The 19,234-nt window shown below is 41.9% G+C and overlaps 1 protein-coding gene across 14 annotated transcripts in view; it reads left to right on the top strand.

Annotated features, from left to right (window-relative positions):
- The first annotated feature begins 13,588 nt into the window (after positions 1–13,588).
- Hivep2 (HIVEP zinc finger 2) overlaps positions 13,589–19,234 on the top strand; it is a 179,597-nt gene continuing 173,951 nt past the window's right edge. For 10 of the 14 annotated variants that reach the window (XM_077802085.1, XM_026397625.2, XM_026397630.2 and 7 more), the window contains exon 1: positions 13,589–14,397. The gene's annotated coding sequence lies outside the window, so the exon portion shown is untranslated. Of the gene's footprint in view, positions 14,398–14,727; positions 14,790–19,234 lie in introns of those variants that run through there. The other 4 variants (XM_077802084.1, XM_077802093.1, XM_077802086.1 and 1 more) reach the window with 3 other exon arrangements.

The following is a 19,234-nucleotide window of genomic DNA, read 5'->3' on the forward strand; positions in this document are numbered from 1 at the left end:
CCTGGTCAGGCTTTACCACCATTATTCCATCCAAACAGATGTGATCCTATTTTTAAAGACTTCTGGGAAAAGGGAGATTCCCTCACCTCCCTTAGCAACGCCTTCCCATGTTTGACAACACTTGCTGTCAGGGATGCCTGGCTGCAAGTTTTTTTTTACATGTTTCTATGTACTGGTGTTTTTCTGTGTTCTCTTTTCCTCTTTTAGTACCGTTTCATCCCCCTACTTCTTTGCCTTTTTCAGTTAATTTTGTTGGTAGCATTTTTTTTATTTGCAATTAAAAATGGAATTTGACATGACCCAAAACTAAAAATAAAACCAAATTTGTAGAATATTATTGGGATGGAAATGAGTCTTAACTTAGATTTTATACAAATAGTACAACAGGCATTTGACATTTTGTCTCTGTATCTGTGTCTATTATACATCTGTGACCTTGTATAAGATGAGAAAAAATATTTTATTGAAGCACATTACATTGGGATTTTTCAATATTTAAGTATACTCATAATTTTGTTCTGATCTTGGATTTCTTCTTAATGCTCTCCCAATTGTCTGTATGTTTCTTATATTGGTAAATTCTCTACTAGTATGAAATTCTAACAGAGGTTAGAGAGCACTGAGCATATGTCATTTCTGTCCTGTTAGAGTGCTTGCCTCTGAATCCACCTGTATACCTCTGTAGCTGAACAATAAAGTTTAAACACCTAGTTGACCATATCTCATATGAGAGATATACTGACAGGCTCCAAGAAAATTAAGTTATTTTGAAACAGTTCTTATTACTTAATTGCTAGAATCTTCATTGTCAGTGATTCATATAATTGGACTTCTTTCTTTTTGAGCTCTGTTACAATATAAGAACCTTCTGAAATCATAAGACTCGAATCAGATTCCCAGGTAAAGCACTGCTTTTCTAGTGAATGGCTGGAAATGGAGATAATGTATAAAGAGGATGACCATATATTCCAATGGGCCCTGGACTGTCTTGGTTCATGCCAACTGTTCAAATGTATGTATTTACAGCTTCCTCTTTACTGTCAAATATGTGGTTACCTTAGCATCCACCAAACAGGAAAATGATTACTAAGTGAAGCTGTGTAGAGTTGAAAATAGCTCTGGAGCCCTCAGACCAGAAGATGAATCCCTTCTTTCATATCTGTTGGCTGGGTGATCCTGGGCAGGTTAACTTCTGTTACTCTCAGCCTCCCAGTTGAAAAATACGGACTCTTTTGTCTTTTGAATACACCTAGTAATGATGCAGCCTTATTCTTGATGCTCCTGTTTTGCCCAGATCTGAACTATTCAAATTTACCAAGTTCAGATATTTTTCTACTCTAGAATTACTCTGTCTTCTTATTTGCATTTCATTTCCATTTTATTTTCTAAATTTCATGCTTTAAAATTCTCTTTCATTCATGTTGTCTAAGTTCAGGCTACTGTAACAAAATACTATAGGTTGGGTGGCTAAACAACAGAAATTTCTCTCTCACAGTTCTGAAAATCGGAAGTCCAAAATCAGGGTGCCAATATTGACAGGTTCTAGTGTAGGCCTCTTTCCTGTTGCAGAGTGCTATTTCTTGTTGTATTTTCATATGATGGAAAGATAATGAGCTACTTCTCTGGCTTCTTCTTGCAAGGGTACTAATCCCATTCTTGAAGAGTCTACCCTCAAGCTTATGAATCTCCCAAAGATCTCACCTTCAAATATGAACATATATGGGTTTGGGGAGACACATTCAATCCATAATACTACCAATCTGTATAACTTTTTTTTTTCACTTTCATCTGTGTTACTGGCTGTTGTTCTCTCTGTGTTAATACTGTCCTTCCTCCCATATTTTCCATTTATTGAAAGAAGACTCATCTCGTATTTTTTGATAATCTAGCACAGAATGCAGAGCAATAAGGAACTGCCAGATTCATGTTGCTTCACTGAGCTAAGACTCCAGACCTGTACACTGTTCTCAGTTTCATTCTCAAATTATTCGAGGATAAAAGGTGCTAAAATTATTGCCATCTTCTAAAGTGTGAAAAACAATTTTAAGAGGGATCCAAAGATTTTTGAAATGTGTAGGGATTACATCCTTCAGGATTGAAATCCAAAATAAAAACACTGATAGTGACAATTTCTTTGTGGCACAAACTAAGAAAATGAACCTGCCTTGAACTTGAAACTTCTGCAGGGCTGAGATCTATCTCCACGGTTCATTTGGTTCTTAGCCTTTTCGCCTGCCAATCAAGACACTTTGGAGAGTGCTTTTTTTGGCATATAAGCCCTGACTACTTGAAATGAGGCAGATATCACCAGTGCATTTCAGAGGCCAGACACCAGATGGTTATAATACATTTCAACTATTAGAAATTTGGATCAGAAAGCTAAAGGTGAAGGTCTTATCTCATTTATCAAATGATGTAAGTCATTATTAAATCAGGACAAACCAGCTACGATCTGAAGTTTAATTTTGGTTGCTATTTTTAATGTATTCACCAGTTCGTTTGGCCAGGCAGGTTTATTTAATTGTGTATTGTGTGTCACATTCGTTAAAAGCTCAGGGAGGGCTAGGAACTCACAGCTCCAAGTAAATGAAAACTTTTCTTCGTGTGCCAATTGAATGTTAGCATGCTCGAGTTACTTGATGAAATTATGTATTATTTAAAACAATTTTAAACAGGAAACCACAGGAAATTTTCCAGGTAAACTTAGTGAGCTTGGACAGCATGTGTGGGATTTGGAGATTACTTTTTTTCAGAATGAAAATGAACACATCTGGAGGCTCACCAAAAGAGAGGGTGGCCATGAGACAAATGATTTCTTAAGACACTGATATCAGAAGAAGAAGAAGAAGAAGAAGAAGAAGAAGAAGAAGAAGAAGAAGAAGAAGAAGAAGAAGAAGAAGAAGAAGAAGAAGAAGAAGAAAAACTTCAGTAGGCTAGGGCATCTGTACTGAGAAGTCATAATGTGTTTTGTACTGAGAGTGATGTCTTCAAGAACCTATAAGGGATAAAATATTGGCCACTCTGATACTGACTCTGTAAAGGAGAGATGACATGGTCAATTTGACATTGAGAATGTTTTACAGTGACTGCATCATTAGCCAGCTTCATCATTAGCAACATCATCATGGCTGGTACATTATTAAGTTTTTCCTATGTTCTAGGCACTAGTCTAAGAATTTCTGCCTTTCTTCATTTTATTCTCTCAGAATTTTTTTTAATTCTATTTTTTCTATTTATTTATTTATTTATTTATTTATTTATTTATTTATTTATTTATTTATTTATTTATTTTAAAGTAGAAGGAATGCATTTTGACATATAGTACACAAATGGAGCACAGCTTCTCATTCTTCTGACTATACATGGTTCAGAGTTACTCCACTAGTGTAATCAGATGTGTATATAGGGTAATAATGTCTGTCTCTTTCTACCATCCTTCCCATCTCCTCAGAAATTCTATGAGGTCTCTTATTATGCCCATTATAAAGGTGAGGACATTGAGGTCACATAGACTGGAGTTGGAAATAAGATAAGCACTTTGCTCAACTCTCAATTTGTAGATGAGAACACTTAGGCCCAGAGTTTAATATCTGCTGGGAGTAACATAAATAGTTAGTGGCTGACCACCACCAATATTTCTGTAAATAACCAGTAGATACAAAGTGCTTACTGTATGCAATCTAACCTTTATATAACACTATGAGACCAATACTACAGTCTCAATTTTTTCAGAAAATGAGGCTTCTAGAGATGCTGAAGTACTTAGACTAATGAGGGTCCTGGGATTTGAGCCCTGGCTTGTCACTAGACAGCCTAACAATATCAGCAGATTGTCTCTTATATAAAATCTTGTCTCCTCTCTATGCACTTTCCCCTGTCCCCTTTGGACTCTGACTTATGTCATAAACAACTGCATTTTAATCCACAACCTTATTGGATTTCATGTCAGAGAAAGCAGTTCATGAAATCCTGGAATGATCAAGAAAAAGCCAAAACAAGGGGCAGCCCCTTTTCAGTTCAGAAATACCAAAACAGTAAGAGACTTTCAGTATGCTAAATAAATAAATAAATAAATCTGAATGATAAAGGAAATTGCTCAATCGAGTATCTTAAGGCTTTCAGATATCCTGATACTGAAAATCATGAACATTTTCTTCATTTCTGCTTTGATTCAGGCTCATTGGGGGCATTTTGCAAACATTGTTATTATGTTTTTATAAACATGATAAACCTAGTGATGTAGTCTCTTGTTGGAAACTTAAACCCAAATGTAGTTGTTTTGAATTTTTTCTCTTTGAATTTCACCCTTGCTATGAAATTTAATATTTCAAATCATGCATTATTTTACTGCTTTTTAAAATAATACATGGTTTATTTAATAAAGGGTGAGTGTTGAAGGTGCCAATTGGCTATTGGCGTCTATCATCTCTTTTAAGTTTATATATATGCATGTATCCGAAATAACATTTAAATTGAGAAGCACACATGATATATGCTAAAAGATGATGAACATAGATCTAAGATTTTAGATACCCCCTTTTTCTAGTTCCATATACCCAAATATTCCATTTTCTGTGTAAAAGAAAAAAATTTAAAAATGGGATTTTTAAGAGCAAAGTAAATTTGGGAGTTGCTTAATTAACATGGAGATGTGACTTGAACTTGTATCTCCCCATAAGAGAAAGGTACCCTTTATAGATATTCAGAAGGCTATTATTTTTACTCATCTACTCTGATAAGACAATGGATGTTCCAAGACAAGCTGGGGGTGGTAACTAAGGGCTTCATTTATCTGAAATTAGAAGTGTCCATAATGGGTTGGCAGGACTGTGGGCAGCATTGTGTGTTTCCCGGTTCTCTCTAATTAGCCATAAAAAATGTGAAGAATAGCACCCACATTATCCAGATTCTCTTTAGGGTTTGCTACCTTAAAAACTATTTTCCTTTTGTTACATTCAATATGTATAATTATGCCTTCAGAAAGTCCTCTGTTTTGGATTCTTCCATCGCTGACCTGCCACCCAGTTACATGTCACCCAACAGTCACTCCTTACTGACGTACTGAAGGTTGTTTCTGAGAAAAGCTTTTTAAAATTAATTAATAGGATATATCTAATAGATCATTTTCATCCCCAACGTCTGTCCCCTTCTTTGAAAACGACCTAGCCCATAAATGCATTTTCCTCTGGCTCCTGGTCGCCTCTTTCACATCTTCTCTCTGGACTTTCTCCTCCCTGTTCTGCACCTCCTTGTCCAGCCACACTGGCCTTTCAGTTCCTCATGGCACACAACTGCTTCTTGTCTCAGGGCTTTTGAGTTTTCAGTTCCCTCTTCCTGGGGCCCTCTTTCCCTGCTCTGCATCAGTCAGCTCTCAAACCAAAAGTCGACTCTGCCCTGCTCTACTAACGTATTTCCTATCATTTACCTTATTTATTTTTCTTACCCGTTTTCACATTTTGAATTTGCCTTGTTGGCCCTCAGTTCCCCATTCAGTCCAGAGGCCTCATCTGCCTTCTCCCTGGTATTTCTAGGCGCTCAGCATAGATAAGTTATGTGGGGTGGCCAGAACCCTGCCAGGGAAGTTTCCTGCTCAGAAGGTGTGAGAAAAAGAATCTGAAATAATTAGTAAAGAATAAGAGACAGAGCCAGAAATTAGGTTTTAAGGGAGTGCCTGATAGGTCATTCAGTCCTCAAAGGAGCTGGCATGAACAACAAAGAAACAGCTCTGGTTCTTTATTTAAGGGAGAATACTCAAAGGCAGGGATAAGGTTTCAGTGGGAGGAGTCTTCCTTCTTGGTGTGGCAGAGGGTGTGGCAGGGGTCTTGCAGTAAACAAGTTGATTGGCATCTTGGCATACCACACCCATCTCAGAGAGGCTAAGTGGTTCCAGTGGGTCACCCTATCTCCAGTGCAGTGCTGAACTTAGAGCCAGGTAGGAAATCTCATGTATTGGGCACTCTCAAACCAGCAGGATTGCCTCTGGGAGTTCTTAGATACCAGACTTTCCTGCCTAATGGTTTCCAGTGTCATTTTTAGTTCATGCACAGTTCATGATGGCTCTCAGCAATGTCTTTGCTCAAAATCCAAACTATGGAAATAGAAGTTAGAATATAGATTTTCATAGGAGTGTATTAGCTGGAAAGGGGGCACAAGGGAGCTTTCCAGAATGTTAAAAATATTCTCCATCTTCCTCAGAGTAAGGACACACACATATCAAAAATTAATTTAGTTGTACACTTCTGTTTGTCTACTTTAGAAACCTAAATAAAATTAGAAAGCAAAGCAAACAAAAACAATACTGTTTTGTCAGTCCATGAAGCAAGAAACTCCATGCATGACATGTCATGAGCTTCAAACCACTGATGTTTGGGTTAGGCATCTTTAAATGCTTGGCAAAAAAAAAAAAAAAAAAAAATTTGGAAAATATGAAGGATAGATGTAAGTAAGATCAATAACAGATCAGGTTGTCTTCCCAAAGCCACATTTTTGTTTTTTAACTCAAATCTGTTTCACCTATGGCCTTTCTTATGTCATTACGTAAGAGTTTAGTTATAAGAGTCTCATATATTTCAGTGGCAGTGAGGTGGCTAATCCACAAAGCCTAGAAAAAAAGATAAGAAAGCCAGAATAAAATACTAACTTTAAAATTCAGTATTTATTCAACACAATACATCATTGGCACAAATCTCTGCTAGTTCCTCTCTATACTCCTGTCTAGGAGAAATGATTATGGAACAATGATGGATAAACTTGGAGGGTACTGGGGGAACATGGAACCTATCTGTTTACTGGTACAGAAGTTTTTGACATATTCATCTACATACGCAAAAATGTCAGTGGGAAATGGCACACTAAGTATATAGTTCCTTTATGAAAAATCTTTTTTAAAGTCATGAAACAAAAAATCAACTTGCTAATGTTGCTATATTCCATGAAAATCGCTGAGTAATTTTCAATATATGTAACTTTTTCAAATAATGAAATCTTAACTCTGTTCAACACAAAAAGATTTTTAAATTATTTTATTTTATTTGTGTGTGTGTGTGTGTGTGTGGAAGTCCTTCTAAAAAGGACATGGATTTCCTCTTCTTAAAAAAAAAAAAAAAGTGTACTACTGTAATACACCACCCTCGCTGAGATTTGGGTTGATGATGCACATTGCCAATGGTATGAGATGATCTTAGTAGTTGCTCTGTCACTATTCCAGTAACATCTAAGTGAACCGGCCCCTCTATGCATCTCTAATTTTAGCATCTCCCTTCTCGCTGAGTGTTTTCCCTCTGGGTTTGAGATAATTCACTCCACTGGCATATCCTCTCTTTGATATAATGCTTTTAATTTGCTACCTTATTTTACATAAATTTTCTAGTGAAGAGCATAAATCATCGTATAAGCTTAGTGACAACCATTTGATTTTTTTTTTTTTTCACCTCTCAGCTCAGGGTTCAAAGTAAAATGGAGATCAGACCAATAGACAGCCTGGGAGTAGGCCATGTAATTGTTCTCAGAAATCCCCAAATTTTAATGAAGTATAAAAGACGTCATTGGTTAGATTCAAGAAACTCACAGTTTTTTCAAAATATTTTAAGGGTAATAATGAGAAACAACTCTTGTTTCTGAGCATATAGTATATCAAATTCATATTGTATAGATTTAAGCCAAAATCTATCTTTTGATCATCACACACTACTAGGCACTTACCTGGAAATACCAATTTCTTTGAAACTGGAAATTGATGTTTTGCTCCAGGAAGATCTTGGAGGGATTGGAAGGTCCTTGATTAGCATTGTCCCTTCTTTTTCTCCTTTATATTCCTGTTTCTTTCTGCTTCCTTTTTTCCTGCCTCTAATCAGTTGTTAAAAGCTCTGATTTTAGAGTTTCATAGTTGAGAAGACACTTGTCTTTGTTTGGAGGCCCAGAGAGGGAACCCAAGTCTAGCTCAGGGTCAGACCTGGGACCTGTGTCCTCCACTGACAGAGTAGCCACCTGTTCCTAAGAAACATGGGTACTCAAAGGTACTAGGCAGAGGAATCCTTGGTGGTCAAAGATGTTGCTCTGGGGTTTGCCTCTCTGTCACTCCATCTTCCTACCATATTGGTCTGATGGATCTTTGGACCACTGTGTCGCACCTCCCATAGAACCTCTTTATATTATCCCCAGTTCTATGTTTTGTCAAGATAAATCAGGTTGAGTCCTAAAAGAGCTGTCACTATGGAAATCTAATAATCTAATAACGTCTCATAGAAAGTAATGACTAATTAAGACCTTTAGTATAGGTATCAAGAGCTTGCTATTATAGTTAATTTATAAGGGAAGATTTTTAAAGGTGCAAACCCTTAACCAAATAGTAACTGTTAAGGGAAGGAATTTCAACTCTTTCGGGAGTTGGGAGAGGGTGAGGGAAGAGAGTAGAATGGAAGCGTGTGGTTACGAGTTGTTACTGTTTATTTTAAGCCTACATTTCCCTATATCTAAGGTGGCACTTCAGGCATTATTTATCCTGCACAAAATCTTATTCCCACTGGCTAGTTCTTAAAAGGTGACTTTTGCTCTGTAGTCTTCAAGAAGATTATCCACGATATATCATAGAACTCACCTTCTTCAGAATACAGATCTGATGTGAGCATACCTAAAGTATTCTCTAGAATGTGAGAAGCTAGTTTCACAAGCAGCTTGGTCTGTGAAATGTACGATGTCCTTTTATAAACTGAGGACAGGGATGGTCCCAAACTAAGCAGAAAATTTTCAGGCTTTTTTAAAAAAATACTTTTTTTTAGTTATACATGGACAAAATATCTTTATTTTACTTATTTATTTGTTTTATTTTTATGTGGTGCTGAGGGCTTTACATGTGCCCATCTTCTGAAGCCATGAGGATAAGCACTTTATCTTTTAATCCTAACAGATGTCACCTTGAGTCTCAGTAAGGCTCTGGCTGATGTGATGGTGCTTCATTACTACCACCTCCCTCCACTTCCCAACCAAAGGACATCAGAGTGGAATATACCCTGGTCTACATTATGATGCTTGGACTTGTGTTCAATGAATAATTCAACAGGTAGGCACAGCTTTCCTCAAAATTCTTTTCAACTCATAGTAGAGACCTAGATATTATTCACACTACAGGAAATCATGTCACTGCTTGATTCTTCTCCATATACCAAAAACCAGAAAGACAAGAAGCATGGGAAATCCACCAGACAGCCAGTTCTAAGTTACTTTTTACTACAACCACAGGCTATATTCTGTGTATACATCAGGACCTCCAAGCAGGTAACACCTTTATTGTTGTACTTAACAGTACTATACATCTATCTGAGAAAATGGTATATGCCAGTTCATTCATTTTACACAATTTTACAGAGGGATTTATTATAGCATTTTTATAAAGAATTTGATCATAAGGCATCAGACACATCATCTTGACCAGCTGCCTAATTTAAAAAAGTAGAGAAACCAAGGCCCAGAGAGTTAGAGACAAAGTAGACATCCATCCCCCAAGGCCATACAACTCCTTTTTTTGTATGACAGTTTCTTTCCTGAGTTCGTCCCCCCAGGTCCAGGCAAGACCGATCAAATCACCTGCCCCATGCCCAGTGAGTGGTTCATGTGTTAGGATATGGTAAGGCTGCCTTTAGAGAGAGGGTCTTCTTCCGCAAGAGTTGTTAAGATAGAAAAACAGTAATGTGGGATGGCTGCCCAACACTCTGCAGAATGTTTGTCCAAGGGCAAAAGGAGCTAGAAAGGTAAGAAGAGCTGAAAGATGGAGAAAGACTTAACTAGTGTTAAGTCTTTTTAACTATTTGAGCATCAGTATCTCCTGAGTTGGAAGCTAATTCTTGATCTCTGGCTATGTGAGACAATGGAATTCCATTTTCCTCAATCTCATCAAAGTTGGGGATTTAACTGGAAAAGCCTTCAACTGTATGTACAATGTGTTTTGGTAATCAGTCCTCCTGCCTAAGTAGATAGAGCAGGCTCCAGGGCCTCGTGGTAGGTCTTGAGCTTTAGAACAACTAAGTATGGACTCTACTGTCAGTTAAAAACAGAGCCCTGGGCCCACAAATATTCAGATTCAGCAGGACTTTTTATCAAGTTTTCCCAGAGTGAGAGGCTATTCTGATCACCAGTGTCTTGAGGTTTATGAAAATTTCAGATCTTGGAATTCTAACTCAGCTGTTCCTTTTACCTGAAAAACTCTGTCCTCAAATATCTCCATGGTGAAAACTTTTCCTCTAAGCCTTCTGTCTTCTCAACAACTCCTACACTGACCTCCCTATTTAATACTGCAACATGCTATTTAGTTCCACTCAAATGTTTTATCCTACCCGGACCCTAATCTTTACCTTTCAAAGTCCTATACAAATGATTTTCCCTCTTGTTCCTCTACCTTTCCTCCTCCCACTACAGTGCCAGTAAGACATGGTTCATCTGTTCACAGATATGTCCTAAGTGTCTTCAGCACATAGTAGGTACTTGACAAATGTTTTCTGAATGAAAGTGATTTCAATTCAAAGTGATTTTCTGAAAACACTCTGAAAAAACTCATACTTCCTTGTAGCCATTAATTATTTTACTTTCTTCATAGCTCATAATCCAGATTACCAATTTATTCTCTTCCTTTTGAAACTGAGAAGTGGTAAAGATAAGTGATGGAAGTGCAGTTCTGCTTAGTTCCATATGATGACCCCATTGGATCAGCGGTGCCCCTACTCAGCGTCACTTCCCACAGGGTTTCATAGGGCAGCATGCACAGTTTTCTACCAATGCCAGTTGTGTTTGGGAGGGTTGTTTTTGGAAAAAGGAGTATTTTTGTTACTTTATTGTCCTTACATGTAAGCAACTGAATAGTCACTAAATATGGATGGCATGTTTGGGATACAGACATAAAATATGTATTAAAAGGGAGATTTCCTTGGAGGGGAAAGGCACTGCAATCCTTCTGACAGATTTCCCAAAACAGCAGGCTAGTGGGACATATCACAGGAAGCAGCAGCTGCATCAGACAGTGCTTTCTAACAGGTGCATGGACATCTGACTCTGGAATAGCTGGCGTCCAATGGCTGGAATGGCTGCTTTGGAGGGGCAATGGCTCCCTGTCAACTCCAAGCAACTGTTAGGCACATCAGAGACAAGCAACAGTGGTGTATTTATTTAAAGATGTTGACTCTTGGGCAGCAGAGGGATGTCACCTAGTTTACACATATTCAGATCCGTTTTACTTCCTTTAAAAACTCAATCTAGGCTATCTTCTTTAGATTTTAGTAATTTTTAAAACAAAGTAATAATTTAAAGAAGTGGCAAAGTTTGAATCCTGTTTTCAGGAATCCTCTTTGGCTGTAGATTCATATAATCAAAATTGATGTAGATTTGCTTTGCTTTTTTAATAAAAACATTTTAACTATCCAATTACTTGAATATTTCCATAGTCACGTTATACCTCCTCATCTCCTCTTTTATGGAGGCTTTTAAGGTTTCAACTAATATTCATTCTGGTGAAGCAAACTGCCTGCTTTATTTGCTCAGTTTCTGAGAGCATGGGCAGCTGCTGTGTGTGTTGAAGGGAAATTGGATTCTTAAAGAAACTGCTTAATCTTCTCTATTAAGCAATTAAATAAAATGGGCTCTGGGAGTATGTAGCAGGTGGGCTTGAAAGTGAAAAAAACCTCGAAAATCACATTTGGAGTTTTAAATGAATGTTTAAAAAAGTAACCACACAAATTTAAAAGAAGATGATAATTGGGGAGTTCCCCCCCCCAAGGGCTTCAAGTTAAGTCAACAAAGGATGAATATTAAAAAACCTTTATACAATAAAAGAAGTTGCCTAAGTGGAAGTAGGCCCCGAATTTAAATGGTTCCGATTTTTTTTCCCTTGAAAAATATCGATTAAAAAAAGGTATCGCCGTTTTGTTTTGGAGAGTCGTCCTTCACAGTAATGTTGCTAGTGCATGGGAATCCCCCAAATACCCTGATTATAGGTCGAAGCGAAACCAGAGGCGCTATTCTCCCAGTTGTTGAAGGGGCTGTCCTTGCTTTTGAATTGTATTCATTTTTAATGAAAGGGGAAAGGAATATTTTATATGTCTTGTCATTTGGTTCCTTTCGGCGAATTCTGAAACTCGAGACGCAAAACATTCCGCAGTTATTGGTGAAATACCTGCCTTAAAAGCAGAACCACAGTTAATGTCTTTGGCTCGGAATTCCAGAGACTAATTTCCACCCCTCCCACGGAGTCACCTGCTCAGGGGGAACCCCGGCCAGAAAGCCGGGTCGCGCCAGGTCAAATCTTGCGCTTCTCTTGTTTACTCTGCCCGGGGCAGGGCGGCGGCGCGGCTGGGGGTTGGGGGTGGGGAGGGCTGCTACGGCCCGCGGCGCCCCGGGCGCCAGCTCCGCTTGGCGGGGCGCAGCGGCTTGGGCACCCGGCAGGGGCGCCGCGTGGTCCCCGCCAGGCTCCGAGACCACTTAGAGGAGGCACTCCGGCCGCCCGCTCAGCCCAGCAGCCGCTAATCGCTTTGGGGTACAGCGGCCTCCTGGGAACCTCCCTAGAGGGTGCACGGGAGTCCACAGGGAGGGTAACGGCCCAAGGGAACCCCGGTGTCCCCCGGGTGTTTCTGGGTGGGGGAGAAAGCCAGAACCCCGGGTACCCCTCCTCGCTTGGGATTCCCTTCCCCCGCACGCACCGCTTTCCCAGGACTGGGTGAGATTTCACTCCGGTCTTTTCCGAGGAAAGGGAAGAGCGCGGCTGGTGGTGGCAGTTCGCCCCCAGCCCTAGGTCCCAGAGCCGCCCACCAGGAAACCTGCAGCTGCTCTGGGTGCTACAACCCGAGCCTATTTGAACATCCCAATGTGGGCGGGTTGCGTTCCTCTATCTGGGTGCGCCCAGGGCACCCAGGGGAGTGATCCCAGGGAAAGCAATTGAGGGGGATTTCGAGCGCATGAAAAGTTCGCGTTTCCTCGGGGGCACGGAAAATGCTAGTAAAACACTTTGCAAAGCTCCAGAAACAGAGCCAGGAGTTATAGTTTCATTTTGTTTCTCTTGACCGATAAAATAGTAGAGCATGGGAGAGGCAAAGGATCAGGGGTACCTGGACAAAAATCTAAGGACAATACTAATTATATAATTCTGTTTGCTAGGAAAGCAGGGAACGCGTATATGTGAAATGGGGTAGATGGGAAGGGGTGGGAACGAAGGAGGTTTCCACATTCTTAAAGGAAATTCTCAGGCTTCTCAGCGCCCAAGTGTTTCTGCAAGACGTGCAGAGACCCGCTCTCCCGGGAGTTCCCCGCTCCCATCGAGCGGGAGCGCAGCGGCGAGCTTCCCGCGCCAAGTGGCAGTAGCCTGCCCTCCCGGCCGCCTCCCTCCCGCTCGCCCAGCGCGCCGCACATCCCTCTCTGGTCGCCGGCTCCAGACTGGTTTTTCTGGTTCAGCCTCCCTCCCGGGGACGCGCTGGGGGATCCGATGACGTCGCTGGCTGAGTCTCTCCCTCTTCCTCCCTCCCCCCCGCCTCTCCCCCGCCCGCCCTCGCCGCGCACTCCTCCTAGTAACTTCTGTTCGGGGAGGCGCTGCCAGGAATAACCCGGTGCGTCCACTGCCCGGGAGGGGAGGCGGCCGCTGCGGTTCCCGCACGCAGACAACTGCGGCCCGAGCCCCGCCGGCTCCTGCCCCAGCCTGGCGGCCCCTGCCCCGGGCCGATCTTTGTATAGTGTCAGAAAAATAAATATAGGCAAGAGGAGCCTGGGCTGGCGGACGGGATCTCTTCCCTCCCTCCGCGCCCGCCCTCCCTCTGTCCTTAAGGAAATGCTACCAGACACCCCCCACCAGACACGCTCAGCCTTGGCGAGGAGCGGCCGCCGCGGCAGCGAGAACAAGGGCACCAGGGGGGTTTCCTCCCCTCCTCCTCTCCCTCCTCTTCCTCCTCCTTCTCAGCGGTGACTTTCCAGGTGAGCGGCCACCGCGGCTGCGAGGATCCCCCTCGCTGGCTAGGGCTCGGTCGCCGCGTCGCACCCTCCTCTGGCCCCTGTCACCCAGCAGCAGCCGGGAGCTGACAGCCGCCCGAGGGGCTCGCGGCCCGGAGGCGGGCGGCCGGCGGGAGGCGGGCTGGAGGTGAGGGGGTGGAGAGCCGGAGAGCGGGGCGCCGCGGAGCGCTGTCTCTCCTCGGCGGAGGAGGGTCTCCGCAAAAACATCTTCAGTGACTGTGGCACAAGTATTTGCCAAGTTGTGTCTTGGACGTTGAAGCTCCTCGGAGCCCGCAGCAACTTGGAGGGTCTCCTGGCTGGTTAACAATTTCCCTCCACGCCTCGACTCTGGGGTGCTGGGTGCAGCCCCGGGTGCGTGGAGGGCGGACCCGCTACTGGCAGAGAGCAGAGCGGCGGGAATCTAGGTCCCTCCTCGGCTCGGTAAGTGGCCTCGGCGCTGTGTTTTTCCTGCCTCCTTCAGCGTTAGAAGCTTGTTTCACTTTATACTGAAATCGCTGCCGCGGAACTCCGGCGCCCCCTCTTCGGCGCGCGCCCCCGGCCCCTTCCCGGTTTCCGAAGGGTGAGGGTCGGAGGGGGCGGGGATGGGAGAGACCTCGGGAGGGGGGTCCGGCGCGTTGGGAAATGCGGGGAATACCCTGGCCGAGGATCTATGCAGATGAGGGCAGGCTGCTTTGCGTAATGTCCTGGGGGGAGGGGGCCGCGCGGGAGCGCTGGAGGCAGGAATGTGCCTGGTTACTAATGAGGGACGTGCACCGGCGCGCACCGCCCGGCCACCGCTGCGGCTGCCGCGGCCGCCGGCGGCCCGTTGTCAGGTAGCGGGGGAGGGGGCCGGGGCGCGCTGCGCGGGTCGGGGGCGGCGCGGGCGGCCGGGCTGGCGGCGCAAGGGCCGGGCCGCCGGCCTGCGGCCGAGCGAGCGCGGGGAAGACTCTGGCTGTGGGCATTTCTATGTCTATTTTCTCCTCCCGAGCAAGGAAGGAAAGAGAGAAGGAAGGAAGGAAGCGAGGAAGGAGGGGACTGTCTCGATGGAAGGTTCAGGCGGAGGCGCCCTCGCCTTGCTGGTGCACCGGCCGCAGAGTGGCTCCAGCCGCCGCCGGCTGGACCCGGGCGCGCGGAGACGGGTGGGGGCGGTTTGCATGCGTGTTTGTCTGTGCGTCTGGCCGGGGACCGGGAAGGGACATGTGTGTTTGGGCTATGCACTGTGGGGAGCTGGGTCTGCGCCTTTATGTCTGTTCCCTGAAGTGGGTGGAACGTTGGCCCGTTCCGGGAATGTTCCATGACGTGGTGCAGCCACAGGAAGGGGGTTAACGAGGGGCTCTCTGCCGTGGCGGCTCTGCCGGTTGCTATCAAAGCAGATGTGCTGCTGCTGCTTCTCCACTGTCACCTCCCTTCACCCCCACCCCTTGCCTTTCCATTCTGTGTGTCTGGTCCTGGTAGGGGTGAGACAGGAAAACACTGCGCTGTGTGTGCGAGTGTGTGTGTGCGTGTGTGTGTGTGCTGTTGTGTGTGTGTGTTGTCTGTCGTACTGGGGGGGGGGCTCCAGATCATCTCTGACACCCCAGCTGTTATCACAGATCCGTGCGCTTTATACGCATGTGCCTCCTGCGTCTTGTCCCTCTTACATAACACATCCAGTGCAGCAGAGGACGAGAGAAAATGCGACCCCAACCCTCCAAGCCCAAATTGTGAGGGGGACAGAAGGTCGGAAAGTGTTCCTGGGTGTTGTCCTTCAGGGACGTGGCTCACAGTGGGGGAAAAAAAAAGGCAGAAGGAAAGGAGGTTTCTTCCAGTGGCTCCTCACTCAGACTCAAAGCATCTAACTAAAAAGGACTGCATGAACTAGTCCTCTCTAATGGGAAAGCTTTTTTACATGCTTCTTCGCCAGGGGGAAGTGGGCGCTTTAACCTCCTGGCTTCACAGAAGAGAAAGGGTCCTTAATAAGATGCTAGGAGGAGAACTGCAATAATGTGCGTTTGGGCGGAGGGCAGCAGGGACGGATTGGAGGAGACTGGAGGAATCTCCTGATAATAGGTTTCACCAGAAGCCTTAGGACACCTGTAATGGCTTAGAATTCACACAGGAAGCTGTGTGTGCAACTGACATTGCAAAACCCTTATTCTCTGCACAGTTATTTAGGCCTAAAACGAACGTAGGCTTGTTTCCGGTACTTTCATTATAATGGAAAATTTGAACTGATTTTCTCCTTCCTTTTCTGCCATTTTAAAAATAACTCAATTTATCTTAAAAAAAATATTGGTGCTCTTCTTCCACCCCCATGGCTGGACTTCAATAATTTACAGGAGGACTGTGTTTTTCTGGCATCCTCAGAGTCCTAGTCAAGGGCTATTGATTTTTCTCTTCAATACAGTTGCTTCTTTTGCAGTGAATAATCAAGCCCAGAATTTACTTGAAATATTAATAAGATTCATTTTAATTAAATTTACAATGATCTGTCCTCCTTGAAAAAGGCCATTTAACTTTATTAGAAACATTTCCTCTAGTGTAATATTTGGTGATATTTGTCCTTGAGCCAAGCAAGTTATTTTAAATATTTGCATATATATATATGCAGATATATACGTGGTACAATTTGTGACTGTCATTATGTCTTACAAGAATGCCACAGTAAAATCTTAAACAAATGGACTTTATAATAGTAGATTAGGTTTGGTTTTTAGGAGCTAGTCCATATAATTTATCAAAATAGAAATGTCCTTCATGTCAGTAAAGTGGATATCATTTTCAATGCTAAGAGAAAATTTCTGTGGAATCCTGAAGAGTCATGATACCAGATTACAACTATACATTTTTTATTTTGAGCTGAAAGGGATTTATCAATATCCACTTAATGACAGTGTGATTGGAGTGTCATAATCCCTTTTGACCACTAGTTTTGAAATATGCAGTTTATTTCTCATATTCAGAAAAACATTATATTACAATGGTGAATCTTTTGAAAATTGAGATAGTTGCTTGCTTTCAACATAGGTCAGGTATAAAACAGAATTTACATTTTGGCATCTATATTTCTGTTACAGTGATTGTATTTTGTGGCACTATTAGAGAATGCTTATATTTATATAAAGGTATTTAAGATTAAGTTGATATAAAATTGATTTGGAGACAATTTTGGGAATGGTGTGTTAATGACATTACAAATTTAAAATTTAGCTGAAGTTTTTTAAACTGTTAGATCCTTGTGGACTGTTTGGTAAAATACTATTAAAGTAGACTAAACATTTCTATATTTCTATGGAACATGGAATGTGAAAAACTTACTATGTGTGAGCTAGCACATAAGAAAATAATGCTGTTTGACTATATTGCAAGATTAACCATCAGAATCTTTTGATTGATCAGTGTCCTTTTGCATGAGTTGTGTTTACAAATGTCCTTGTTACTATGAAAACAAAACAGGACAGCATACATGCAGGCGTTCCCTGGGGAATAATGGTGCATGTGTCTGCTTGAGTTTTTGGCACTTTGACACTATTCAGAATACCAGGTTGAATCTTTTATGCTGACTCAATTTAAAATTAAGAATCTTATTTTAAAATGGCCAGTTTTTAAAAAGCAGAGTCAATTTCAGCAGCAACAAAAACAGCAAATACTCTTTTTTGTTGGTTTTAGACTTTTGAAGCAGCACCAATGATTTGTTGAAGTTCATTTAAAAGTTTTCAACACAGCAAAAGCAATTTTAAAGACCTATAGATAATATTGTTTGGCAGGGGCAAAAGTTTAATTCACTACGGCGTGAAATTATTGAATACCCTGTATGATAACTATTATAACAAGGGAAAAGTGGTTTAGATCAACTAGATTCTTAGCTGTGGACCAAACAGGCTGCCAATCTGTTGATTAAAAAGAAGCAGTTTCGCAATGTAGTAATAGTATCAGCAGGACTCCCTTGGTCTATACATTAGTCCTGTAGGTGGAGAAATGGTTCACAGTTTAAAATTTCAATGATATGCTTCTAATGTATGATATTATAGGTGAATTTATCATGAGGTCATGTTTTGGCTAAACCTTTGGCAACTTTTAGAGTTATATTATAAAAGGGAGCAGAGGAAATTTGCTAACTCAACTTAGTGGACTTAAGATTTCTTGAGAAACTTTACACCACCCAGAGTATTTGGTTTGGCTTTAACCTGTACATAGGCAAAGTCTTCATTAATACTGTGTAAAACTTCGTTAATATTTCAAGTGAGGGCTGTACTGTGAAGTTGTAGGTGAATACAGAGGATTGAAGGAAAATGGGAGGGCTTCATGAAATTAAGGTTGTACATATTTGAGGGAAACTGTATGAGAAGTAATATTATTTTCTATATGTTCCTGATATTTGATCATAATCAAAATTTTTGTTTCATATATGCTATTTATGACAACACAAAAGTTAAAAATCAATATTTGTAAGCTAGGAAATAGCTTTAAAAAATTTGGGAAAATATTTTAGTACTTTATTGTTGTGACACAAGTTGGAAATCGTAGTGTAAAAAAGGATAATATGGGGCTGTGGCTGTGGCTCTGTGGTAGAGCGCCCACCTAGCATGTGCGAGGCGCTGGGTTCTATCCTCAGCACCACATACAACAAAGATGTTGTGTCCGCTGAAAGCTAAAAAATAAATATTAAAATTCCCATTCTCTCTCTCTCTCTCTAAAAAATAAATAAATAAATAAAATGAAGGTATCGTGTCCACTACAGCTAATATATATATATATATATATATATATATATATGTACATATATATACACACACATATTATCCTTTTAAAAATATATACACATATTTTTTAATATGTTTTTCTTCCTGTGTGCAATCTGTGGTGTGTTTGAGATGAACCATGGACACCAGCATTGGATTGACATAGGCCTATAACCTCTACATGACTATTCTGGAATAACACCAGAGCTGCCTGCCATGTGGGTCACTGTTATTCTGGCAAAGATGTTCCAATCTTAACACTCCTGTGATCCATCATTCATGCTATTATCTATGATAACATATGGCGTATTGTATAATTGTTCCTAACTGTAGATTTCCTATCTTAAAATTTGGGGTTCAACTATTTAGACCTATTTGAAGAAAGTGCTTTGAAGAGAAGAGATGAAAATGCTATTCATGTTTCTGAGAGTGATTCTGGCCAGAAAGCAGGTGGGAGCTGTCTTACCACTTCTGGGTCACAGCATGGTTCAGTGTAGGATCTGGAATTAGTCAGGGTCCATGTCTTTGACTTGTCACTCCTATAATCTCAGTCCTCT

This window comes from Urocitellus parryii, chromosome 8 (assembly GCF_045843805.1).
Source record: "Urocitellus parryii isolate mUroPar1 chromosome 8, mUroPar1.hap1, whole genome shotgun sequence".
Classification (NCBI taxonomy): Eukaryota; Metazoa; Chordata; class Mammalia; order Rodentia; family Sciuridae; genus Urocitellus; species Urocitellus parryii.